This window comes from Neopelma chrysocephalum, unplaced genomic scaffold, assembly GCF_003984885.1.
Source record: "Neopelma chrysocephalum unplaced genomic scaffold, ASM398488v2 Primary Assembly neopelma1_96688, whole genome shotgun sequence".
In the NCBI taxonomy this organism is placed as follows: domain Eukaryota; kingdom Metazoa; phylum Chordata; class Aves; order Passeriformes; family Pipridae; genus Neopelma; species Neopelma chrysocephalum.
The window spans coordinates 1,342,229-1,369,242 of record NW_020925333.1 but is presented as its reverse complement, the minus strand read 5'-3'; the positions used below and the strand labels follow the sequence as shown (position 1 = coordinate 1,369,242).

The 27,014-nt window shown below is 38.1% G+C and overlaps 1 protein-coding gene across 5 annotated transcripts in view; it reads left to right on the top strand.

Annotated features, from left to right (window-relative positions):
• NIPBL (NIPBL, cohesin loading factor) overlaps positions 1-27,014 on the top strand; it is a 164,104-nt gene that overhangs the window by 2,658 nt on the left and 134,432 nt on the right. For 4 of the 5 annotated variants that reach the window (XM_027709181.1, XM_027709176.1, XM_027709179.1 and 1 more), the window contains exon 1: positions 8,038-8,129. The gene's annotated coding sequence lies outside the window, so the exon portion shown is untranslated. Of the gene's footprint in view, positions 1-6,598; positions 6,707-8,037; positions 8,130-27,014 lie in introns of those variants that run through there. The other variant, XM_027709177.1, reaches the window with a different exon arrangement.

The window sequence follows — 27,014 nt, the reverse complement described above, 5'->3', positions numbered from 1 at the left end:
ACCCACCAAAGAGAGTTTTTCATTCATTGTCTACTCACAGTACATTCTTCTTTTGCCTCTCTGGGCATTTGGCTATTCCATAAACACAATGAAGAGAAAAAAATAAAACCAGTAAGATAGAGGCTTAAGCTAGAATTTCTTTTCTAAAAATAGAAAACCAGCTTATAGAGGCATCCTTTTTAAGCCAGTAATTCTTCAAGAGAAACATGAAGAGATTCATGTCTTGGATTATTTTTGCCAAAGAAGAAGAGTCAAAATAGGAAAATAAAGAAAATAAGGCCTTTTATATGCTGCCTCTATCTGTGGGAGCAAGAAAGAAGAAAACAATCCACAATATTGGGGAGAACACAGTCTAATGGCAGAGAAAAGATAAAAATTGCCTAAGGAAATGCAGGAGAAAAAAAGTTCTTTGACCAGAAGAGAGTAATCACTAGTGTAGCCTGGAGTAAACAAAAGACTGACTTTAGTCTGCAAATGAGGGGAAGCAGCAATGGAACCATGGAAGGTATGAAAATAATGAGTAAGTTTAGGCAAAAATCTAGCGAATGAAAGTATAAAACATATTTTGTAGTGTATGTGGATATATTTTCCTGATGGGAAAATTCATATTTTGAATGCTGCCAAGTTATTTTAATTTATGCATCTATTTAGAACGTAACTGTCTTTAAAATTGGCAATGTATTCTTACCTGGCTTGACTTGAATGGCTAGTGCAGTGTTTCTGGTCAGAAAAAATATATGATGGCATCAGATGTTTGGATGCACTCTGTTTATGAAGATTGTGTGTATGTTCTTTTCCTCTGAAACCACGTGAAAGTTTCCCCTGAAGTCTCAGGTCGTTTTTTGTTGATAGTCATCTTGAATCTCTCTTGCTCTGTTTTTCTTACGGCTACATTCCCAGCCATTGCTCAGGCCTGTGTATGGGTTTCTGTGCCTTCTCTGCATCTGTTTCTTTGCCATTTTACATTTTTTTTCCTCACACACGCCTGTCCTCAAATATCCAACAAAACATGTGCCAACCACATGTGATTTGTTTTTGGTTGTAACGTGTACCCGTGTTCTCATGGGGGCTGTTCTTTTGTCAGAAAGTTCAACTTCTTCTTACAGTGATTTTGAAGAGTACTTTCTATGACAAGTGGCTGGAATATGTTTTATCTAACAGCAATTTTATGGATAACAGGCCACCTTAATGAGAGTTGATCCCATGGAAAACATAGCATGGAAAACATACTAACAAAAGCACAGGTATACAGTTTGCAGCCTCTTCAGAAGAGTCACTGTATCATCTCTCACATGAGAACTTGCACTGGAGTGCAGTTAACAGTAGAGAAAGTTGGCAAGCCTACAAAATGTTCAGTAATCATTCAAAAGTGTAAATTAACATAAATTAAGAATGCTGTGCACACTAGTGGTCTTTCACTGTCGTCAAGATTTTTAAATTATTTGCACTTACCTATAAGCTTTAGGAAAACTGCTCATGCTTATCCTGTAATTTCTCCAAATACATACCTCTTAGGCCAGAGATTTCTATGCTGTTTTTCTTTTGTAAGATTAACTACATTTACGAAACCTGAGGAAGTTGACTATGTATTTTAATACAGTGGGAGAATAAATACAGAAATTTAAACATCAACAACTAGAATTTAAATACATCATGATCCAGAAAAGGACATTTTCATCTATAGATCATTTTAATGTGATTTTTAAGTTGTGTTTTTTTGAGAATTCCATGCTAATCATTCCTAAAAGGTATATTCTTCTTTCAGTCCTTTTTTTCTTTATTACAACCAAGTTGCATCACCTAGGCAGAGACATTTATTTGTATTTAATTGCAGCTTCTCTAGGTTAGCAGCTCAGTTTTATTGACCACTTATTGTCCCTGTCAAAAGTTTAAACAAAAATTTAAAAAAGGCTTTGCCCTTCAGAATGTGCAGTATTGCAACTCTGCAGTGACAAGTTTATACTGCTTTCTGGCTCACTAATGAAGCACCCACACATCTTCTGAAGTCCTGACAAACCAGATGTACTGATATTTATCCCTGTGGCCATACTGAGAAGCAAATGTCCAGTACATGTCCAGTTAAAAAATGTAATAATATATATAATGGGACTTATAAGAGGAATACTCAGCATTCAGAAAATTACCAATGATGTTTATTTATCCTTATTCCTTTCCCATTCTTATCTTAAAATCAATAAATTACACTTTAGAAGTAATTTTCATTACAAATTGATGTTTACAACCATAAACTACAGGAGTGCAAAAGTTGCTTGCCTTTATTTCATTTCTTGCACAATGTGTGTTTTCTCTTCCTGTTCTCACTGTAACATCCTTTCATAAGGGCCACAGGATGTCTAAAATAAAAAGGAACATCTGCTGCAGGTTACAAATCTGGTCTAGCCACTGTGTATGACTTTTTAAAATGGCTTCACATGAACAAACATCTAACGATAGCCAAATTTCAATCAACTCTCTTTTGTCAGGTTTCTGGATAAAAAAATCAGGTAATTAATTGCTTCAATAAAGAAATTATTGGAAATATGAATGTGATTTATCTCTAGATGGGGGACCACAGTTTCTTCCTACCTTTCCTTTGGCTAATCAATTCCAGGAGATTGCCGTAGGTGTGTTTGTAAAATGCAATGTAAATGAAACATGCATGGACACTGGAAATAATTTGTCTAAAAATTGTGTTCTAAAGTGTTCAAACAAACCTTGGCATAGGCTTAAAGCATGCCAGTTAGCACTTTCCTAAACAATTCTTGTGCACAGTTTAGAAGTTAGTGTGAGTCAGAAACCATTCCCAATACATGCATGTGACTATCCTGTTCTGAAGAATAGAAGGGTTTAATAATACAAGCATAAAACATTATGTGGTTACCAGCCCTAATGCCAGAGAACAGTCCCAGGCATGTTTAACCTGTTTTTTTATATGTAGCCATTGAATCCTTTGGCTGAGGTAGTTAACACTTCAGTATCCGAAGAACAGAAAAGTTCTGCTTTCTTCCAAAGAAGCAGTTTTTAAAGGCCTGAGCCCAAGAAGCTTTTTTAACCTACATGATACAGATAAGCATATCTCTGTCTTAGGTATTCTTTTTACTGGCAAGTTCATTAAAAATGGAGTGGCAAGGCATCTGAAGCATGTTATGATATTCTCAGATTACTTTAATCCATGCAAGTATGACTTTCATCTTGTGCTGAATACAATGGTCCTTAATTTTCAACTTCTGTCCTTTGCCAGAAGATGAATGTCCACATTTACTTGCTGGCTTGTGGAGCTCTGTATTGATTTAGCTTTACATCTTAAAAAGTGGAGAGAAAAAAAAGCCTGAATGTTTTTATATTTATCTTAAAATTATTCACAGTGGCCCTCAACAGCCCCCTTACGTGAAATTGCACAGGATTTCTTATGTAGCTAACATGCAACACTGGAATGATACCCTCTTCCTTTCTGAAGTTCAGCAATGGTGAATCCACAGGAAAGAACCTAAAGAGCATCTTTGGCCAGATTTCAGATTCCTTGCTATGACAGTGGGTAACTGATCATTTATCTTCCCTACAAAATTAAGGGGTTTGGATTATTAGGTCTGTTCTTATGGCCCTAATGTAACAATACTGGGACAGTCTACTTGTCCAGCAGTCTATCACTGTATTTTATTTATTATGTATGTTTTATAGTCTGAATTTTGTGTTTTACATTAACTTTATTCAGAATCCTTAGTGCCTTGCATAATCAAGAGCTTACTTCAATATTCAAGTGAAAATACAAAAGTTTTGTCTTTCGTCTTTTGTTCCCCATGGAAACAGTTATACATTTTAATAGATATACCTGCCATAGAATTCATATCCTATACAAATAGAAGCACATTCTTAACATGGTAGAGATAACGCAAGTTTGTCATTTAGAAAAAATGAGAAAGTATTATTTAATTTCATATTAAACTTTTTTTAGTAAATTAAGCTAAATAATTAGAAGAAGGAAAAAAAATTACCTCCACCTGGCTTGTCAGAAAAAAACCCTAAATCAGTAGTCCCCATGAAGTTGTAAGCTTACAGCAAGTCACCATACAAATATTTTATTTCTCAGTCTGCAGGCTTCCTTGGCCTGCACACAATGAATATTTCCCAGTGAATCAATTACATGGTGCTATTATTTGCTCCTGTGAACTAAAGTCAATGCAAAGGACATAACTTTATATTAATTGTCATACAGAATACATTATTACATTCTTCCTGTGTGCTGTTAAGGTCCAACCTTAACACCAGATTCTAAATAATTTGAATACTTAAACTTAGGATGATGGCTAATGATTGCATTACTGTATTACCTTCAGATAACAAGCTCCCACTTTTTATAGGAAAGTTCTTTTTCATTATTGAGAAAATATACAATCTTAATTTTAAAATTATTTTACTGACATGTCATTTATTTTAAAAATCTAGCTGGAAATACATACTACCTGTAAATTACTAAAACATAAAGATAACAATGTTTGAGTATCCCATTAACAACTTAAAATGACAGGTATCTGAATGTTATAATGGCCCTTAAAGAAATAGAAATGGAAAAGCACAACACATTTTACAGAAAAAAAAATTCAAATTACAACAATAACATCTAAGAAAACAATCACATCTAAGTAAAAGTTGTATTTTTACTCCAGTATTACATGCTGTCCATAATTTATGAAGCTGAATAACAACGTGTAGCAGTCAGGGAAGTTTAACATCAGAATGAAGAGGGCAAAGAGGTCTCTTCTCAACAGTGTACACACAAATATTATCTTTGCATCTGGAAAGCTTATCTCAGTATGCAGTTGTAAACAGCAGCAAGAGGCATACCTACAGTTTTCCATATATTTTCTGAAAATTGCTTGAGAAATATGTTTTAAAAACAATTTTTAATTTCTGCCTTTTGAATTAGAATACGCTTTGAAGAACAAGAAACCAGTCTCAGAATAACAGACTGTGTAAACAGCTTAAATTTATGGGAACATTGGTTTGGGGCAAAAGGCACATTCTCCCTTGACATCAAAAGGAGCAGGATTAGGTTCTAAAGCTTTACCCTGAAACCTGCAGTTCATTTTCTGGACTGTATAGGTGTGGATTTGTCAGGGGAATTCAGGGAGCTCTGGCCTCCTCCACACTGCGACCAGCTTTGTTCAGGCAGCGTGTGCTCCTCAGTGTGCCACAGTCAGGACTGCACGACTGCATAGCTCCTCCCATACAGATTAGGACTATCCCCACCCCATGACTAAGGCCCGGAACAGAAATAAGGTTTTTAAAGGATCTTACAATAGTTTTCAGGTAATCTGAAATACTTGATTTATCACTTTTTCTGGCCATTTCAGGCATAATGAGATGAACCCTGTGCATACTGAAGTATTTTTAGGAACATAGTGAGCCTCCATTCTGCAATAAATAGCTGTGAGTGGGCTTTTGAAGAGAATAAAAGGAGCCACTTGTCTAAATGCAGTCAAAGAATTTGATCTTTCATTTTAAAAGGTAGATTACAGTAATATCTAATGGAATAAAAAATACTTAATTTTCTTTAAGGAAAAAACAATCCTGATTTGCCCATGTGTGTAACACATGACCTTCTAAAAGAACTAATGGCTTGAATTAGTTGTTTTCATGTGTAGATAATACAACATAGTACTCAGATAAAATAGCCATTTCTACAAATTCTTTTAGTTGAACAGTATTATAAGGCATAAAATGGTCCAGTGACGCACTCACTGAAACCGTAGTCAAATAGGTGTCGTGTCTTAGTTACCATAATGTTTGTACTGTCTAAATCATATTTGCCATTGGAAAATTAAAATTTTAGTATTTATATTTTATTTACATGTTAATTCACCAATTGAGAAAAAATAATTATATAAATAAATTACTAAAATGACAGAAAGACTCCATCAACATGAATTGGTAACAATCAGTTAGAAGTAGATTGGAGTAGTATTTCTGGGCTAACTTTTTAATTTTAGAATTACATTTTCCTGAGAATTCATAGATGTATAAATACACACATATATGGGTATGTGAACTCCAGATAGGTAGTTCATTACCAAGAGAAGGTAAATAGTTTCCCCCTTGAGTTACAGAGTTGCAACATATTAAATTAAGTGCAAAGACCTAAGAACACACACACTTCATTTGCAAACCAACTATTTCCCTTTATTTCACATGGATAACTTCAAGTTGTAAATGCATAAACGATAATAGGATTGGGGCCTTTTATATTAACAGGAACAAAGGTATCGAATAGATTTTTTTCAGAGCTCAGTTTATCTCCATTAATATGAGCCAGTAGATATTAGTATTTCCGGTACTTAATTACCATATTCTCTAGTGCCATATTCATTTATGTACTCTCAAACAAAAACACATACGCTTGTAAAACAAACTTTGATTCATCCAAAATTATGAATTTAGTAGCAGTTTAAGCTTGACAGGCATTTAAAATCTGTACTAAAGACAGAGTGCTATTCTGAAAATCCTAAGCGTTGGAAAGATTCAAGTGCATTGGTGTAAGATATTATCCCTTTGTGCAAATAACATCCATCTAGCGCTGAAAGGGTGTGTTTATATGTCACAGGGTATTAACAGCTGTGTCCAGCTGAATCCTGAAGTCGACAGACAAGCAATGCTTCCTCTAGAAATGAAGGGATTTTTGTCCAAGTACTGAGCAGCAAAACGACATTAAGTGAGTACTAAAAGATATAGTTAATTAATCGGATATAAAATGCTCCTTCATTTTTATCCTGTGCTATCATTATTTAGTTTTACCTGTACAGCGGAACACCAGAAAGTCTTTCAGCTTAGGACATTCTTTTTCTGCAAACACTCCTTCACAACACACAATTTAAATATTTCCCGTAAATCTGGTGGCGGTGGAGCATCAGCCTCCAGCGAAGGACATTCCACCTGAACATCAATATTGTCCCCCTGTCCAAAAAGGTTGTTTTTGAAAGCCACTCCCGTTCGGTGTGTCCACCTGGAAATCCCTCGCCCCGGCAACGCTTTCAGCCGCGGCTGTTTCGGTTCCTGCGGCGCGGCCTCTCGCATCCACAGAGAGGGACATGAGCGGCAACAGTAACTCGGGCGAGTGTCCCACCCGCTGGGGCTGCCGCCTTTGAGGATTCATTTTAAGGCGCCCTTCCAGGTCTGCCTCCTGCGAGCGGCATTTTGCAGTCCTCCTCCTCCCCACCATCCTTAGGCAAGACAAAAAATAATCACCAAAACGTGTGGTTTTTTTCCGACGGTCCTTTCTTCACAAATCCTCTCAGGGCAGGCTTAAGCTTAAACTTCGGTCTCGTTCCGCGCAGCAGGAGAGGGGGGGGAAGTAAAGAAAAGAAAAAAAAGGAAAGAGAAACTCGTGCGGCAGCCGGAGGGGTGGGGAGGGGGAGAGGAGCCACGCAGCGGAGGCTCTGCCGGGCGAGGCGAGGGAGCCGCTCCAGCTGCGGCGGCGGAAGCGGCGCTGGTGGAGAGAGGGAGCGATCGGACGAGAAGGAGGCAGCGGAGGGAAGGGAAGGGGGAGGCTGCTGGTGTTTGGCGCCGGTGGAGGGAGTCATTCCTACCGCTGCACTTCCGGTCGGCATTTTGTTCTGAGAGGGAGCGAGAGAGACACACACAGGTTCCTTCCCCTCCTCCTCCTCGCCCTCCTCTCCCCCTGCCCCCCCGCTCGGTACCGACTCACCGTGCCCAAGCCGCCCCTCCCCGCCCTCCTGCGCTCGCACTCTCGGAGGGAGCGGCGGCGGCGGCGGCCCCTTGGCAGCGCTGCCCCCCGGCCACCCCCCGCTCCCCCCCGCCCGGAGCGCGGCTCGGAACCGGTTCGGCGCGGCCCGGCCCGTGTTGATGTTGTGAAGGAGGCTCGGGGGGAAGGGATTTGCCTCGGCCGCACACCCCCCGGCTCTACATGTTCGCTGCACTGAGGAGGAGACGGAAGAGGAGCCAGCCCCCCTCCCGGCCCGGATTATTGTTGTTATATTATCTCCCCTCCTCCTCTTGCTCCGCGGCGGCGGCGGCGGCCCAGCGGCGGCGGCGGCGGCTCCTCTGAGGAGGGAGGGGGGCGGATTTCTCTCCCCCTCACTCGGATTCTCGTTGGATTCAGACGCCGATTTGCTCAGGTAATCCCCCCTCCTTGTCTCCCCTTCCCCTCCCTGCCCTCTCCAGCAGCGGGCCGGGCCTCCCAGCCCAGCGGCCCAGCACTGCCGGGAGCAGAGGGGATTAGCTGTTACCCGGGGTACAGGGGAGTAAGTGGCAACCGGAGGTGTTTATTTCGCAGCCCCCCTTCCTGCTCGGTCGGGTCTGGCGGAGGAGGTTTGTTCCTGCCGGGCTGCCGGGAGGCCCAGGCCCGGCGGAGGGCGCAGGCCCGCCGGCCAGCGCCTTTACTCCAGCTCGGGGATTAGAAAGGCGAAGCGGCTGCTCAGTGACAGGCCTCAACCCGAGAAGAGCAGGAGGAGGAGGAGGAGGAAACAATACAATTAGTCGCAAATGTGCACTGATGCTTTGCCATATTTACAACTTCACTTAGGGCAAGAAAGGAAGGTCCCCTCTGAAGTGGGCCAGGACTAAGTGGAGGAATAGGGGAAGAGAGACAATGTAAATACCCTGGAACAAAAATATTACCTCTTCACTGTTACCTTCTCCTTCTAACCAACTGTGTTCTGAACATTCAAAAGTTTGAATGCTTTTGATTTTGTAATGTGCAGATGTTTAATCTCTAAATAATATTATTGATTAGTGTGTTAATAACTTAGTATATTTATAGCATAAAATAGTGCTTCAGGGTGATTGACACAACACGGACACCTGCAGACCCAGGAAATACAGATAGACGGGCATATTGTATCAGGTACTCCACACAACCTCAGTGTCTGTGTGCTGTATTCATTACAGGAATATGTATTAAATTCAGAAGGAATACTAGCAAACAGAAAACAGGCAAGGGATCATGTGTAAAGTGCTGCGTTTATGACATTTAAGGGACCAAGGTGAAGATGAGATCTTACTCAAAGTACTTGAGAATCAAACGTAAATTTAATTAAGTGAAAAGTGAGGAATGCTTAAAAAGTGTCATCCTTTCTTGTCAGGCCATATCACTTTGAGACCCCAAGGTTTCAGGCCATATCACTTTGAGACCCCAAGGTTGTTATTGGCTGTTTGTGTCCATGATGTTTGAATATGTAATTAGGTGTCATTTTAATAGGTCAAATGTGTTTCGAAAATGACTGTTGATGAGTGTCAGGTCTTTATAAATAGATGGTAGCTGATTTACAATAAAGTAAATCTTGGACCTGTAAGTGGTTGAGTTGTGAGTGTTACTGAAAATTGAGGTAGATTTAAAACAAACACCCTGTGAACCAATAAAAATACTCCTGCAGAAATTACATAATTGCAGGAAATTTTAAGATACAAAGTTTTCATCTTTCACTTAGAAAGGAATTTTGTAAATGGCAAACAAGTATCAACATTACATCATTTGTCCATTTTTCAGCAGGTTTTTTAGTTGTTCAGGTAGATTTGTTGTAGTAATACATGGTTACCGTATCTAATTGAGTAACTTTCTGGTACATTGTTTTAAGAGTCTTATAAATAAAACTGTGCTATCGTGCCTCCCGCGTGTCCTGATACATGTTTAAAAGGGTCAAGTTAATATAGCTGTCACGTAGAAGGCGTGTTTTTAATGCTGTAAATCCGTGTAGTAGTCAGTAGCGTGTCCGTGATTTGTATTGGTCAGGGAGCAGTTTGAATTTTAAAAAGCCAGAAGATCCTGCTGAGCCCCAATCCCGGCCTCCCTTCCTCCCACTAATCTCCCATTCCTGTCTTTGTGCTGCCTGGTCCTGTTAGACACTGTTTGCAACAGGGCCTCAGGCCTACGTGCGTGGAGAGGAACCATTTACACTTCGAAAAAGCAGCTTTTTATTTTTAAACTTTGTGAATTGCAGAGGGAGCCACTAGTAGTCTCTAACTGTCCCCACCTCGGTGTGTAACAGCGGAATTGCTGTTTTCTTGTGGCCTGTAGCGTGCGTGAAGGCCGAGTGTAACTCAGCTTTACAGGGAAGAAAGGACTGTGCAGAAGTAGTTGTAGTTCTTGGGTAGTTTTCATCATCAGGAAGCGACATCAGCTCTAGCGTTTCTTTCGTCTCTGTTTCAGGCAGCTCCCGTTCTAACAAAAATGGGTTTATTAAGCTAACAGTAGTGAACTTTCCTGACTTATTTTAAATTTGGGGGGTTTGCTTTAAATATACCCAGATATGAGCAGGAAATGAGCTACTGTAGTTACATAGTTCCTGTCAAGTTTATCTTGTCTGGGTTGTGTGGTTGTGTTTACAGCACCTCTTTTTTTTTTTTTTTTTTTTTTTTTTTTTTTTTTAATCAGAACACATACAGTTTTCTGGAATGAAAAATAGGTATATTTATAAAGGGAAATGTAAGATGTTGTCTATTTTTATTTCTAAATGAGTTTTTTGTTGTTTTTTTTCTTGTGAGCCATATGTGGTTAATCCTTAATTAGTTGCTTTATCATAATGTATGTAGTTTTACAAAAATATTTAATATTGAAATATTTATAAGAGGACTTATTTTTCTTTTAGATTGTGTTTTTTAGCACATTTAAGAGAGTGTGTGCATATGTGTGTGTGTGTGTGAAGCAGGCCTGTGGCACTTTCATACTACTTTTCCCTTGATGTTAGGAGTTTGTACTGGTCCATTGTTTATCACAACAGCTAGCTGCTTAAAGGAGATGTAGTTACTTTGTTGATGTTCTAGAAATACAAAATTAATTATTCTCAAGATGTTAGTTGTAACAATTATTTTAACAAAAAGAGGAAAATGCTTCTTGCTACCTTTTATTTTGTACTTTTGGCTACCTTGTACGTTTTGAATTTGTTTCCTGTGTACAGGTTTGGTTATTTTTTCTTCTCTTCACTTCTTAAATATTTTACCTGAAGTTGTCCCAAAAAATATTTCCGTGAAGTCTATTGGTGTCAATAAAAGATGGTTCTTTAATTTTTAAAAACAAAGAAGGAAGAACAGGAATACCATTAAAATAATTTTATTTTTTTTTTACATTTGAAATGTTTAAATTTTGATTTAGGAGCAACAGAACAGGATCAGAGCAACAGAACAGTAACTAAAGAAAAAAAAAATATGCTTCTATCCTGAATATCTAGATCTAAGAAAGAAATCAAGTTTTCAAATTCTCAAATTTATGATTTCTAGAAATTATTTTAGAAATGTGTATACTATTCATGAATGTACATGAATACACTTGGACAACAATTATGGGCGTATTTAATTGGAAAAATATGAGTGTGATAGCTTTAGAATCTGGTGTCTGGTAGGTACGAGGTGGGTCATCCAGCATTAAGCTATTCAGTGTCACAAAACAGCCCACTGGAAATATTTAACATTTGAAAGAATGGCCATTTCAGTGTCATACCACTTGTTTTTGATCTTGTTCTTCATATGTCTTTATTAGAAGTAGTACAGGTTAGGTTAGCTTCTGATTTTGACCCATCAGCAGTAATGAATACTCTGTGGCACAGAGATACCTACAAGGAAATGCTTGAAACTGGTGATACCTGTGTATCATTGCTAATAACTGTACAATAATTCTAATCATAAAAAAGGAAGTACTTTTGAAATTACAGTTGTTAAAGGCTCGTATTCTAAAAATCTTCAATATGATTAGTCTGTATTTGTGGTGGGGGTTTTTTGTATTACAAACATGCTTCTTAATAGCTGATCCTGACCCCCAAAGTAAGTGTGAGAAAAGTGCTTTGTATTGACATCTGTGACACCCTAGAAGTGAGGAAATTGTGTTTGAGGATATTGTGCAGGACTTGTGATTTGTGTCTCACTTCCTGTCCCTCCTGTTAACTATGGAACATCTCATTTGCAAAAGGGAGGGGAGAAAGGATTTTGGCCCAAATGTTTGTGGAAACTGAAAGGAATTCCAGTCAGATTGAACATGGTTGTTGATACTGTATTTGAAGGTGACTACCTGGTTTACACAAATAACTTTAAAAAGTATAAACATCCAAGACCAGTTTTTGTGTTAAAGTCAGAAAAAAATTATAGAAAAAGTTAATTTTTATGGCCTCTAGAGTTTTTATCAGTTGGTCTTAATTGTTTTTCCAATCAGAGATCTCTAAATTCTTTATATGAGCAGATAATTTAATTACTTGGTTTGTTGCTGTGGTTTGACTTGAAGCACTTTGGGTTTGGTAGCAGTGTGTGTGTGTAGAATGCAATGCATTTTAGAGGAGCAGTGTCAGAAAGCACTAGGCCACAAAGTGAGGGAATCAGACAAGGAAACAGCAGACAAGGAGCTGGGCCTTTAACTGCACCATTATGTTCAACCCTCCCTCACAGCCCCAGCTCAATGCCTCATACAGTGCCTGGGAAGTGCCAGCTGACTGGGATACTGTTATAACATGTATGTTTGTCATTCATTGTGCAGCCTGCTGCCCTATTATATGGTGTACACATACAGTCCTTTCATGAAGGCTGAAGTGTTTTCATATTTTAATTTCTAGAGTTATCCCAATATAAAGCACTTCACAGACATTAGAGAGCTTTATTACTGCACATCTGTAAAATATTATTTCCATTTTGTAGATGAAAAACTGTGATTCAAATTAGTGAGTTTTAAAAGCTTATAAATCTGTGTGTTTTGACTTGCTTTATTTTTCAGCTTTTTAGTGTTACTTTACAGCACTTAGGAAGTTCATAACACTGTTTTTCTTGACTTTATTTGTGGTTGCGTGAATGCTACATTTCAACATATTAGGCTCATTGTTTCTCCTTCTGAATCCCTTAGAAGTATAGGATGGGTTTTTGCTGATGGCCTTAAACATCTATTAAATTTCAACTGTCTTGATCATGCCACAGCTGGAAAAGAATAGATTTCCTGTTCTGGAAACCTAAAAAAAAAAGATCCTCCATATTGTGAAGAACCCAAAATCTCTTAAAGTTTATCAGGGAGAACAGAAACAACAACTAGATTATAACGCAAATCCAAAAAGTAATTAAATGTGTTGGCTACAATATTGCACACAGAAATTCAAAATCTTACTGTTACTATCCAGGATTGCTCATCCCTGCTGGAAGTTGTCCTGAGCCTTGTTTTTTGGCTCTTAGGGATAAAACTCTCCCTCTTAACCTCGTAATTGTTGCAGCTGATGTAAACTGCTTGAACGCAAACCTCTGCACCTAGTGGTCAGACCACTTTACTGCCATGTCAGTGTGTTGTCCGGCTCCTCTAAGCCTCTGTTAGGAAAACAAGACTGTTCTGAGGTGTAGCTACTGTATTCCTAGCCAGAGAGTTGATTTGGGGATGCAGGAAATCCAGGCCCAAATGTCTAATCTGTGTAGGGCAGAGAAGTTCTTGAACTTTTTTCTCCACTTATGGCTTCTTGTGTCATATGGTCAAGGCATGGCTCAGAGACCGTGAGTATATTATGGAACAGGTAGAATAGATAGCACTTTGTCTTATTAACTTATTTTCCTTTCTGTCTTTACTTGTGATGAAGGTTTTCTGTGAAAGTAAGTTTGTGGAACTTTTTGTTAGTTTGTTTTGTTTTGTTTTGTTATTTTTAAGATGAGTTGATTTTTGTAAATGTCAGTTTTCAGCAAAATATCTCTTGAATATGAAATGTTTTAATCAACTGGATTTATTAGCTATGTTTTATTCAAATTCCTTAGTAGGAAAGTGATCTGTGCTGGAGAAAGCACCTCCTTTTACTCTGTAACTGCTTTGTTTCACCGCATATATGTCGTGTGCTCTATATGAGGGAGTGTTCCTGTGAATAACAAGAAATGGTATATGCTTGTTTAATGAATGACTATCACAATGCGCAAAGGACTAAACTGTAGGTATAAGCAACCCTAATTCTGACATTTCTTAATACTTTAATGATTGTTTTTATAGTACTAACCTTTTCTCTCTCTCTTTTTTGTTTGTTTGTTTGTTTTGTTAATATGTAATTTTTCAAGCTTCTTGAATGCAAACATAGTGCAATCCCTGTCTCTCGTGTTTGAGCTAACTCTTCCCTCTGTGTTGACTGGGTACTCAGAAAGGATGATGTGCCTGAAATTTTGTTTTCAAGTCTTAGGTCTTAATAGAGATTGTCACCCTTTCTTGCATGTTATTTTCTATTCAGATGTGTTGCTTTATCTGTTTCTTCAGATATACTTGCTCTGGATATTTAGGATAGGAGGGAAAATTTAGAGGGCTCTCCTCAGATGCTATGTACAGCAGCCACCTTAACAACTGTAGAAAAATAATTTGGAACCTGCTGTTTGTAGTCTAAAAGCTGGGAAAACTTTGATAAGACTCTAATGAGGCTGTGCTGAGAACTTATGGGGAGTGCTTGTGGAGATCAAAAGTCTTCGATTTTTTTTTTTAACTTTATTGTTTTGTTTTGTTTTTCTGAAGGGAAAATTAAAAATCTGCTTAATGATTTGTTTGCTAAATTTCTATTAAAACTAAGGAGATGTGATAGGTTTTTTCTCTTTTTTCTTTTTTTTTTTTTTAATAGTGGAAAATGAATTTTCCTTTTCAAGCATGCTCAGTAATGATTGGTTCTTCCTGGCAGCTTCCTTTAAAAACTCATGTTAAGGCGTAACCTGTAAAGTAGCAAAACTTCAGTGTACCCTGTTAACAGTTCCCAGGAATTGAGGCATTGCTTAACAGAGTTACTAGCAGACTTTAACAATGTATGTTTCTCCCTGCATCTAGGTAGGAGTGGTAGTGTTGTTCTCCTTGCAGTTTGCTGACACTGTTTAAAGGCAATGATTTTACTTCTGACTTTGCTACACTTCAGGATTTTAGGCCAAAATCTTACATGTTGTGAGTGCCCTTTATGACTTATTCTCTGAATAACATTTAAAGCAAACATAGTTCGCTGGCTCCTAAGGGTCATAATAGAGAAAAAAAAGTTTAAAAATTATTTCTGAACTTTTCTTCAAGCAGTTGGAGCACCACTGTTTTAGGGAAACAGAATTTAACATTTGAGTGTGAGGTGAATTTTTGTGTTAGGGATGTGCATTTTGTTGCCATTTGAAAAGCTGTCCAAAAATTGGGCAAGTTATTAGTGTATGAAAAATTAGCTGACTTCTCTGGTTATAGGCATTATTGTTGAAAAAATTTTGCATGCGTACCAGAGCTTTTCTACGAAGTTCTAAGCAGTGAAGGTGTGGTACAGAGTGTTAGTTTTCTGGTGTCCATTCCCTGCCTATCCACAGTACTGAGCGTGTAAAAGACAAGAACTGGAGTTGCAGAGGGCTGGAAGGGTGGATACATGGGGAAGGATAGTGGTGGACTGGAACCAGATTTATATAGATGGGGAGGAAATGGGAGTTTGAAGGGTAGGAATGGGGAGGAAGTAGGAGGTTGAAGTTCCTAAGGAGTAGGGCCACAAAGATGATCAGAGGGCTGGAACACATCGCCTGTGAGCACAGACCGGAGGGTTGAGATTATTGAACCTGGAGAAGAGAAGGCTCTGGGGAAACTTTATAGCACCTACCAAGTACTTAAGGGGGGCATTTCAGAAAAGCTAGAGAGGGGCCTTTACAAGGGCATGTAGTGTTAGGACAGGGGGAATGGCTTTAAACTGACAGAGGGCAGGTTTTCATTAGATCTTAAAAAAGAAATTTCTTACTGTTAGTAGAGTGGTGAGCGGCTGAACAGGTTGCCCAGAGAAGCTGTAGCTGCCCCATTTATAGAAGTGTTCAAGGCTGGATTGGATGGGGCTAGTGGAACTTTAAAGTTCCTTCCAACCCAAATCCATTCTATGATTCTATGAAATAATGACTGAACTGCGGGGACTGGATAAAAGAGCTGGTGGGACACATACAAATGTCCTTAAGAAAGATAAAGGAAGAGCTGTGAAACAGCCTTATCAAGAAGCCAAGACAGAAGGGTACTCTGGATTTGTGTGTACAGTCAAGGAAAGTAGTTCAGGGATGAGAACGGTTGGGAAGTATGTTCTGAGAGAGGCCGGAGAGGGGAAGGAGAAGAAATTGCCTGAGAAGCCAAAACAAGGCTTGAAGTACAAAACAAGGATTGGCTGGGCAAAGAAGCATTATTTCACACAGAGGAATTCATTGTTTGAATTGTCCTTTTTTTTTCTTAACTGAGGAAATTACATAGTAAAAAAAAAAGTTCAGAAATACGGAGCACTTCTTGTAAGAGCAAATGATGGGGTATTCTGTAGTTCAGATTACCTGTGTAGTCTACATTTGCCGTCTTTGTGAGTGCATTGTGGTACTCTAAGTCAGTAATCACTTTTTTTTTCTGACAACAGGATGTCTGTTTCACTGACTGTGTAGAATGAATTAAATTGTATTTCATTAATTTCTTTTTTTTTTAAATACGACAGGTTATATGAATGTCTCTTAGGATTTGCCTTAGATATTGTTGATTCTGCCTTGGGGAAAGTGATAAACTCTTGAGATTGCTTTCAATCCTGTCTTTTATGATCAAGCATTTTGATTTCTCTTTGGTGTTCAGTATGTAGCATTTTGCCTGAATTGCTCCATATCATTAAGTCCTAAGATAGAAGTCTTAATTTCCTCATAGGCTTTTTTGTGGTCTGTATTGGAATATTGTAATGCTTCACAAATAGTCACTTTTTAACTGGTTTTGAGGGTGCTATGTAATTGTGCAAGTTGAGAACTGAGATGCAGAAGTTGGTCTTTATTAAGTTTGGAAGTCTAACTGGAACAACTGCAGGACCTTACCTTTAAATTAACTTGATTTTTTTTTTTTTGCATCATAATATGTATGATAATAATAGAACAGATTCTGTTAATTTTGGTTACAAATATGACTAATCAGCACTTCTTCAAATTAGGCTTTAGAGCCTGCAGGAAAACAAGGAACACAGAAATATTTACCATTGTTAATAAAAATAGAATGAGATTCCTAAGAGTGGCATTTTTCTGTTTCCTGTGATCTGATCTGAAGCTTCTTTCTCTTCATATTCTCTTAGTTTTTAGTTGGCATTGAAGTGTCGTGTATACAACAGACCTTACAGCCTCATGAGTAGCCTCTGATTCATTTCCAGAGCAGATCCCTCCTGTAAACTGGAGGAAGATTGGGCCTGGGGGTGGCAGGGGACTGTTTCGCAATTACATAATCCAAGGACTGTGTCAGAACTCTTGAAGGCAAGGGGCATTTATTAACTTTTGATTGATTTTGCAAAGACTTTCAGCCTGGGGGTGTGAGATTTCCTGGAAGAAGTCTGGAAAGCTTTCAGTTGATGCTCAGAAAAAGTAGTGTTTTAGTATTTGTTGATATCAACATTTCATTGCTGAGTGAGTTTTGGAGGGTTTTTTAAAGTCAGATTTCTAACTTTTTAATTAAAAGAATTTTCACATACAGATATGCATTTAGTGTGATGCAATTTTAAGCATTGCCTTGTAAAATAGCTGTTACAGTGCAATAAGTAAAATTTTCAATCCTAATTTCTACGTCAAAGAAGTGAATTGGAGTGAGATCAATAAGGGACTTTGTTGTGATACTGCTGTTGAAAAGGTCAGCCCTTGAATGTCACTCAAAATTTTGAGCATGCAGAATGAAACTCGCAACTCCTTTGGTGCTGAGTAAGGAATCCATGTTGGTTAGTCAGTAGAAAACATTGGCAAGATTTTTACATCTTGGAAGGCAGTCTAAATCACTTTATTTGATAATCATATTCTCTCCTTCAGGCTTTTTCCTTGTTCTAATTAATTCTCTTTGCACTATAGTGTAGCACTCCTTCAATAAGAGAGTAAGAGAATGCTCACTACCCAATAAAATCTTAGCATCAGCTGAAGACTAGTGGGTAGTGACAAATGCATCTTGAATGTCCTGCTACTGAGGAGCATTTCAGAATCTCTGTTTGATACCCCGAGCCAGGGTTCTTCCTCTGTCCTGCTGAGATTTTGAGTAAAGTGTTGGGAGGCAGTGGCTAATGCGCAATGCAGAGTAGTTGGTTTTGTATATTAGGTGTATTCAAAGCATGTATGTGACTGGACTTTCCTACTCTGAAGATCTTGCCCAGGCTTACCTGTAAAACAGATGTTGAGCTGCTTAGATCTGCAAAAATAGTGGCAAGTCTGACATGCACTGAAGCAAACTTGTAGGTGAACTTTCCCAGTGATAATTTAGGTGACTAATGACTTAGAGAGTTGTAGGAACACACTGTGCACTCTATGGTCACTATTATAAAAGATTATTTAGAGTTATGACTCTGCCTGTTTACTCACTGGAGTAATTCCCTCTGGCATTCTATCTAGCATGATGTAAAATTTAGTCACAAATAGATAATTTATTTTTACCATGGAAAATGTAATTAAAGTATTTGAGGAATTGCAATAAAAATGATGTGGTTTAAAGGCTGTTTTGTCTGTACTTTGCTAAATATCGTTACTTAAGCCATCTTACTACTGGAAAGTAAACACTCTCACGCTATAACCTTAGCCTGCAACGTGGGGAAAGGATAATGAAAGGTACTTATTTCATTTAATGGCATGCTGAATGATTGTATTGAATTAGTAGACTTTGGAAGAGAAATTCTCTCTTTTCCTGTAAATGTTTGTGTTTATTCCTGCCAAATTTTTTTTCCTGGGCTCCAAACAGACGCATGATATCATGAAATTAAGCAAATTTTTAATCACCTCTTGATAAACAATTAGTTAATAAAATCTTATAAAACTCTTTGTAGATGGATTTCTGAGAATTCAACATGACTTGTTAAGTCCTGATAATTTGAAGTTATTGCATGCTCGATTACAGTGAATGTTCTATTGTGTATATGTAGCCTGTGGCAATTGCACGTAACTTGGGTTAATTTAACCCTGTTTCATTGCTGGCTAAGGAAGGTTGGATTAATTTGCATTTTTCATGGGCCTTAGGTACAGTTATTGAAAGTCAACTGATGCACAGTTAACTAGAGAGTCTAATTAACTTGCCCAAGAGTGGCTGACACTCCATGTAACCCTGTGGAAATTTTGGGAGGGAATAGTATTTGTCCAAAACAACACCATTTAGGGTCTCCTTCCTGCACCTAATTGTTGATACAGGTGTAGATTTGAACAAGTGTTTTGGGAAGGACAGTAAAAATGGGTGAAATCCTCATTGTAGTACACACTAATTTTGAAATCCTGATAGAAGACATCATAAAACCTGTTATAGATAAAGCAGATAACTATTTTAAACAAGAACAGAGAAATCTTCTCAGTTTTATGATGATGCTTACATACTTATGCTATTTTGTAATGAAAAACAAACAAAAATTAGAAAATAGACATACTTTAGTTTTAAAGCTGACCCTATAGAAATAACATCAAATAGCATTCATAGTTGCCAAAAACATTAAACTTGCTGTACAGAACAGAGAGGTTATATTAGCAAATGACATAGAAAGAATTCCATTTAGTTTCATGTATATGATTATAATGAAGAAATATTCTGTAAATCAAGTTATATGAAAGTTCATTAATGGAATTGTGTGTCAAATATTGCTTTAAAGTTATACTTCTGCAAGTGGATTACTTTCAGTGGGTTTACACATATATGATTACTTGAAATTGTTCAATATCAACGTATTTGCTTCCTGAAATAAGAAATAACAAGGGCTTTAATAGCCAAGTTCCTAAGTCTTAGGGTATTCAAACACAGTAAAATATTTATTTAATGAACTCAGTGATTACAGTAGTAAATACTCTTGGTGCACACAAGATGAAAAACCTGGAGTTTTTTCTTTAAATAATGTATTATCATTTCTAGGTTAGATTTACCCCATTAAGACCAACAATAGCTTTATAATCCTGTCATAGTTAGTTAGTTTTGTTCTGTGGTTAATTTGTATTTTGTCATAATCATTGTTAAGCATTTCATGAATTATGTAAGCTAAAGGTGTTCGTATTTTGGAGGAATGGGGTGGGGGTGGATTATGGTCTGGAGTGCTAATTGTTAAGGTGTAGTGGTGGGCTCCCACTTGTGATTTCTTTGCAATAACACTCTGAATGTAGTTTAATAAATTCAGCACTCATTTAGCTTACTAACACACTCACTAGTGGTGTGTTAGCTTCAGATAACTTAAAAGTTTGGTTTTTTTTTTAAACACCTTTGTAAAATGCTTATATATTTGGTTGGTTAATAACTCAGATAGTTGTCCACCAAAATGCACAGATTTGTGTTTGAGAATTTGCCTTAAAATGTTTTAGAAATCAGGAATACCTACTTGACAGTCAGTGTCTTAGAAGAGGATGTTTGTTTTGAGTAAATAGTAGGAATAATTAGCAGTGGGGGGAGCTCGAGTTCCTTGTAATATGAACCTGGAAAACACAAATGTAAGTGAATATTGGGTTATGTGAAATAGCAGTTTGGTACTGTACAGAATATTACTGTCAGTATAAATTTGCATCTTAGACACAAATATTATCATGTGTGCCAAAACATGCAGATAGTAATGTCAAACATGTGGCCTTGGAAGGCCACTTGTGGTTCTGCAGGCTCTAATTTATGGTCTCCTGTGGCAACTGTTAAAAGTGTTATGAATACTGGAAAAAGTATTATGAGTTGAGAAGTGTCGCAGAATGATGTCCTGTGAGTTTAATGTGAAGAGTTTATTTTTTTGTGGAGGTGAGCAAACTGTTGACACAGGAACAGATCTTTTCCTTGCTGCCTAAGCTGCCCCCCTCTTAGTTTTATGTGTTATCCCAGAGATTGGTCAGTTAGCAATTACACCACTGGGACACAGGACAGAAACTCAGGAGTTTGACAGCCTGGACAAATAGCAACCAAAGGATAGCATGCCTGCCTGTATAGGTGCCTCAGCATCTAATTGAAAAATGAAAGACTGAGTATTAGCTACTCCTTATTCCTATTTTAGTGTGTGTATGTCAGTTTTGGTGCAAGTCTAAGGTAGCTGAGACCTGAAGCATTTCAACTGCTTCTGGTTTCTGTTCAAATGGCATGTAAGTAAAACTAGAAGGGTATCATGCTTCATTTTTGATGCTCCTGTGTTGTCAGAATCTTTCCAGAAAGATATGCGGCTTCTGTGGCTCCTTTGTGCTAAAGTAACTTTCAGTTTGGAAAATAAAGCAGATGACTTCTGTTCCTTCTACACTAGCAAAGCTGCAGAGAACTGAGAATAATCTCCAAAATGAGCTTCAGTCTTGTGAAATAATGTTAATGTTTCACAATAGAAAGACTCAGCTACCTCTCTAAAAGGTGGGTGTTGTCACCTGCATCTCAGGAAAGACTGCAAAAATCAGCAGTTTTAGTTTTCCTTCAAAGGTACTGCCCTACAAATATATGTTTATAGCAGTGTTGTGGTTTACATCTTATTTTGTACATTATTTTGTACTTTATTTTCATTCATCAATGAATTATGATGGGCAAACAGTTATAACTGTATTTTTCTTATAACAGAATGACCTGAAATAATAGCACACCTATTTTAGGATATTGTAAAATGTTTAGTATTAAAATAATTAAAAGATACAGTTATGATAATTCAATTTCATGGGATCTTAATATTTTTTTCAACGATAGGTAAATTGTTTTCAATTTTAGGTAAAACACTTTGTGACTCTTCACATATAACTTACCTGTATTTTAAAATCCACCCCCTTTCTAGAAAAAAGCAATAATTAATTGGAAATTGTTGCAATTCAACAGGTTATGAAAATAAAGTGCTCATATGCAATTGTGTACATTCTATTAAAAAATTAAGCGTGACTCACTAATCTAGTCTTGGGTTTATTCATTAATTTGATTATCTATGTGGTCAATTGTGATTATCCGTGCATCTGTAGCATATGGGCTACAGTTCACCTTTACCTTAGCAACAGCTGGGACAATAGTGCTGTCTAAATTCTAGTCAAAAGCTTTCTATTAAAGCCTCAGAGAATTCAAGAGCTATAATTAGCCCTCTCTTCCACAATAGTGAGGTTTAGACTTTTAAGGAGAGATGGTCGTCATTTAGAGTGAAGTGCCTGGAGAATAGAGAAGATAAGCAGAACATCTGTGGGTCTGCAGGGATGGAAGGATTCAGTTTGGATTGCCTTGGTATGATCCTGTGAGCACTAATTTAACCTTCATGAAACAGTTCTTGGGCCTTCTCCATATGCCTATGATATAGTCAACTGGGCAGTTCAGCCAGTAACTTGGAACTGTGTCCCTGGCCTAAGACATACTTCTCTTTTACTGTAGCCCATCAGCTTAGAATTTAGAGATTCATAGGATGCACATGATTTTTTATTTAATCAATTAGATGATATCTGCAACTCATAAAGTTCACAAATGGAAAAATACAGATTTTGCAGTTTCAGTCATTAGTTGGTGACCAACTTTCTTATATTGGAAGGTGAAATAATTTTTGCCATATACTCATGAACAGAAAAGCAGTGGCAGTGCATTTATCCTGTCTGAGATTTTATGAGTCACTTTGAAAAAGTGCTCTTAAGAGCACTTTTTTCTTTTTCAGTCTAGGGATTTTTTTGGCGTGTTTTTATTTGTCAACTTCATTATCTCCTTGCTTTTGTAAGTGAGAGCTTGTGTAAATGACATAATTAGAATATACTTTCTGAAAAGGCTATGTGAATACTTCAGTAAGCAAAGTTGGAAACAGGCTTTAGTAAACTAAAGCAAGCTACTCTTACACTGAAACTTAGATTTCTGGATTTCTTTTACTTTTTAAAAAAATGTAACCCTTTTTCATTGATAACGTCTTGCTCATCTCTCCCTTTTGCCACCCTCCCCCACAATTTTGAAACTGACTGTTTAATCACTAACTCTCACGAGCCAGTGAAGAAGCCACATCATGAAAGACTGCTCTGGGAGTCCAGGGAAATAAAAATCTTTCTTGTCTTGTTTTACTCTGGAGCATTGACAGAAGATATTTGTTGGCTGGAGTATGAACGAGGCTGTAGCTTTGCAAGCGTGTGATGTGAACTAGATGGAAAGGCTTTAGTCCCTTTCTCTTGCAAAATATAGAGAGACATTTTGATTTGGGTGAGTTGGGTACATTTGTGGGAGAAAACCTGGTTTCTGAGTGTTTTCTGTGGGGGTATGTTTGTTGATTTGCAATGAGTTTCATTGTTTGTTTTATAGTATTGCAGTGCTTGATTAAAAGTATTTATAAATTATTTGGGAATACTGACTTTCAAAGTATGTTGCTAAAATAGATCCTGAGAAATGTTCTGGCTGATAGGAAGATGTTAACAACTTACAAATCTTAGTATAATAGAACAGATAACTCTGCATGGATCTTTTATTTTCTTGGCTGTTGGGGAAATGTGGATTAGCATATATGAAAATGTTGCCTTGTTTTCTTACTTATAATTAGTCTTAGCAATAATAAGAACTAGTGAGAACTTTCTGGTATGTTGTGCAGGTTTTGGTGACACTCTGCTCCAAAGCAAATGAAAAACAGTGTATGGCATCTGTGATTTTTTTAAATCTTATGTCAGTAAAAATCCTTAATCTGACATTTGAAAACAGCATAATGATATTTTTGGGAAAAATTCGAATCAAAGTGTACTATGCCTGTAGTTACAGTGTAACTGAAGTGTTTTATTTTAGAAATACTGTAATTTTATACAGGTGAAACAACTTAGTTCTATTTAAATGGAAAGACTTTCTAAGCAGTGTCCACTTTGACAAATGACAGTGTTCAGTGAAGCATTCTAATTTAAAGTATTCTCATTCAGTTTAATAGATAAGTGTCTGGGAGAGAGCATAAATATTTTCTGTCTAACTACTAAAGGTGAGGGATTTTCACCAGTGTCTCTCCTCTGTACTTTATTCGAAGGGGTCTTATATGCTGTGATGTAATCTGAGTAACATCCTGAAACTTCTGGCCATTAAATTATTTCTCTTTCTGTACATGTATAACGTATTAGCTGTAAGATCTTACATGATTCTTACTTTTCCTCTTATTTACTAGATCCCATCAGAATCTACTTCAGAGAGCCTTAGACAGCTTTGATCTCATGGATTATTTTAAATTTTTGCTAAATAGGCAGGTTTACTAAGAGGTTACAGGAGATGGTGCGACACAGAAATGTTCATGATGTCCATCACACCCGTGTGATGCCTAGTGCAGAATGTCAAACAGATCATCGCCTTGTGTGTTATAAACTTAACTTCCACTTCAAGTTCAAACCTAAAAGGGGCGGTATTCCAAGGAGGAGACTCCAAGTTAACAATCTTCAAACAGCTATAGTGAGAGATAGCTTCCAGGTAAATCTTCAAACTAGACTCGAAAATCATTCCATAGATCCCTCTCCCGAAGCGCTTTGGCAACATATTAAAAATAGCATCCTGCAGTCCTCTGAAGAGTCCTTAGGGTTCTCCTTCAAGAAAAACAAGGACTGGTTTGATGAAAACAATCAAGAGATCCAGGAATCGTTGATAAGGAAGAGAACTGCTCAGCAAGCACACTTTGGTCAGCCATCTTGTTATGTAAGAAAAGCAGCCTTTTGTCTTGCATGCAGCAAGCTCCAACAGAAACTCTGTGACATTCAGAACAAGTGGTGGATCAGTCTAGCAGAAAAGAATCAATTATGTGCAGAAATGGGTGATTACAGAGGATTCTATGAGACTTTGAAAGCAGCGTACGGACCTACACACCAGGTTCAAAGCCCTCTACTCAGTGCAGATGGTCAAATGCTTCTCACAGATAAAACTTCCATTCTGAATCACTGGTCTGAACATTTTCAGACTCTTGTCAGTACCAACCATGTAGTTCAAGACTCAGCAATTCAGTACATTAAAAAACAACCGGTGAAAAATGAACTGGATATTGCCCCTACTATGGGAGAAATCCTCAAGGCCATACAGCAGGTGAAAACTGGCAAGGCAGCTGGGGTTCCACTTGAAGTCTGGAAGCATGGGGGCCAAGCACTCCATGCTAAATTTCACGAGTTTGTGGTGTGTTGTTGGGAACTTGGCGAACTACCCTCAGACCTTTGTGATGCATCATCACCTTGTATAAGAAGAAAGGACATAAATCAGATTGTTCAAATTACCGTGGTATTACTCTGCTCTCCATTGCTGGTAAAATCCTTGCAAGAGTAGTCTTGAACAGATTAATACTTGCTATCGCAGAAGAACTTCTACCTGAAAGCCAATGTGGTTTCAGAGCCAACAGGAGCACCACAGACATGGTATTTGTTCTCAGACAACTGCAAGAGAAGTGTAGGGAACAGAACAAAGGACTCTATATAACTTTTGTTGATTTCACCAAAGCTTTCGATACTGTGAGCAGAAAAGGTCTGTGGCAGATTTTGGAATGTTTAGGATGTCCCCCTAAGTTCCTCAAAATGATCATTTTGCTTCATGAGGATCAGCGCGGCCAAGTCAGATATGGTGATGCACTTTCTGAGCCCTTTCTAATAACCAGTGATGTGAAACAAGGCTGCGTTCTCGCACCAACCCTATTTATAATCTTCTTCAGCATGATGCTCCAAAGGGCCACGGCAGACCTCGATGAAGAAAACGATATCTATATCCGATATCATACCCATGGAAGCCTATTCAACCTAAGGCGACTGAAGGCCCACACTAAGACCTTAAATCATCTTGTCCGGGAGCTGCTTTATGCTGATGACGCCGCCCTTGTTGCCCACACAGAAGCAGCTCTGCCGCGTTTAACATCCCGCTTTGCAGATGCTGCTGAGCTTTTTGGGCTAGAAGTCAGCTTGAAGAAGACAGAAGTTTTCTAACAACCTGCACCTCAGGAAATCTTCCATCATCCCCATATTATCATTGGCGAATCAGAGCTCAAGTCAGTCCAGCAGTTTAATTATCTGGGAAGCATCATCTCTTTGGATGGTAAGATTGATGGAGAGATAGACAACAGGTTAGCAAAAGCATATAGTGCTTTCGGAAAGCTTTATGAAAGAGTTTGTTGTAATAAACACTTGAAGAAAAGTACCAAGATCAGTGTTTACAGAGCCGTCGTGCTGTCTACTCTTTTATATGGGTCTGAATCATGGGTCATTTACCACCACCACTTGCAACTCTTAGAACGCTTCCACCAGCGCTGCCTCCATACAATCCTAAACATCCACTGGTCAGATTATATGACTAATACATCTGTTCTAAAACAGGCAGCGGTTACAAATATTGAGGCCATGTTGCTGAGAACACAACTGCGTTGGGCAGGACACGTCTCCAGGATGAAGGACCATCACCTCCCTAAGATCCTGCTTTATGGTGAACTTGCCACTGGCTGCCACAAGAGAGGAGCCCCGAAGAGGAGATACAAGGACTCCCTGAAACAACATCTCAGCCTTGATCATATTGATCATCATCATTGGTCTACTCTGGCCTCCAATTGGGAGGTCTGGAGACACACCATCTATAACGCTGCTGCTTCTTTTGAGAACACACGCAGAATCATTCTTGAGGAGAAAAGACAATGCAGAAAGAACCGTGTCTTGCCAATACCGCCAAAGGAGACTTTCCGCTGTGCTTTTTGCAGCTGGACTTGTCTATCTTGCGTTGGCCTTTTTAGCCATCAGTACGTTTGTAGCAAGCGTGGGTAGAGTCCTTCTCAAATCTTCGTTCGCGAAGCCCACCCCTGATGATGACAGGAGGTGGCTGAGACTTTTGGAGTAGGTTCGGTTGTCTTGGCACTAATGTGAATTATTTTTTTTAAAGTTGTTGTTGTTTAGCAAACAACAATGCCTGTTTACCAGATGTGTAAAGACACAGAGTTAAGGTGTCTGTGGTTCATTTTGTCGTCTCTAATCCATAAACCTATCTAGTATGGGGTTTTTTTGTCAGGTTCATATGACAGCACAACGGTTATACAAACAACCATGGTTGTTCACCTTCAAGAGTACTACATCTAAAGTTTCTTAAGCTAAAAAAAAAGACTCTTTTTGCAGTGATTATCCTAAGACCAGCTAGGGAAATTATTGTAGTCAATGAAGTACAGCTTTATAGCTGAATTTTCTAATTTCTTGTACTTTAGAACTGGCAATTTAGTTATACAAGCCTG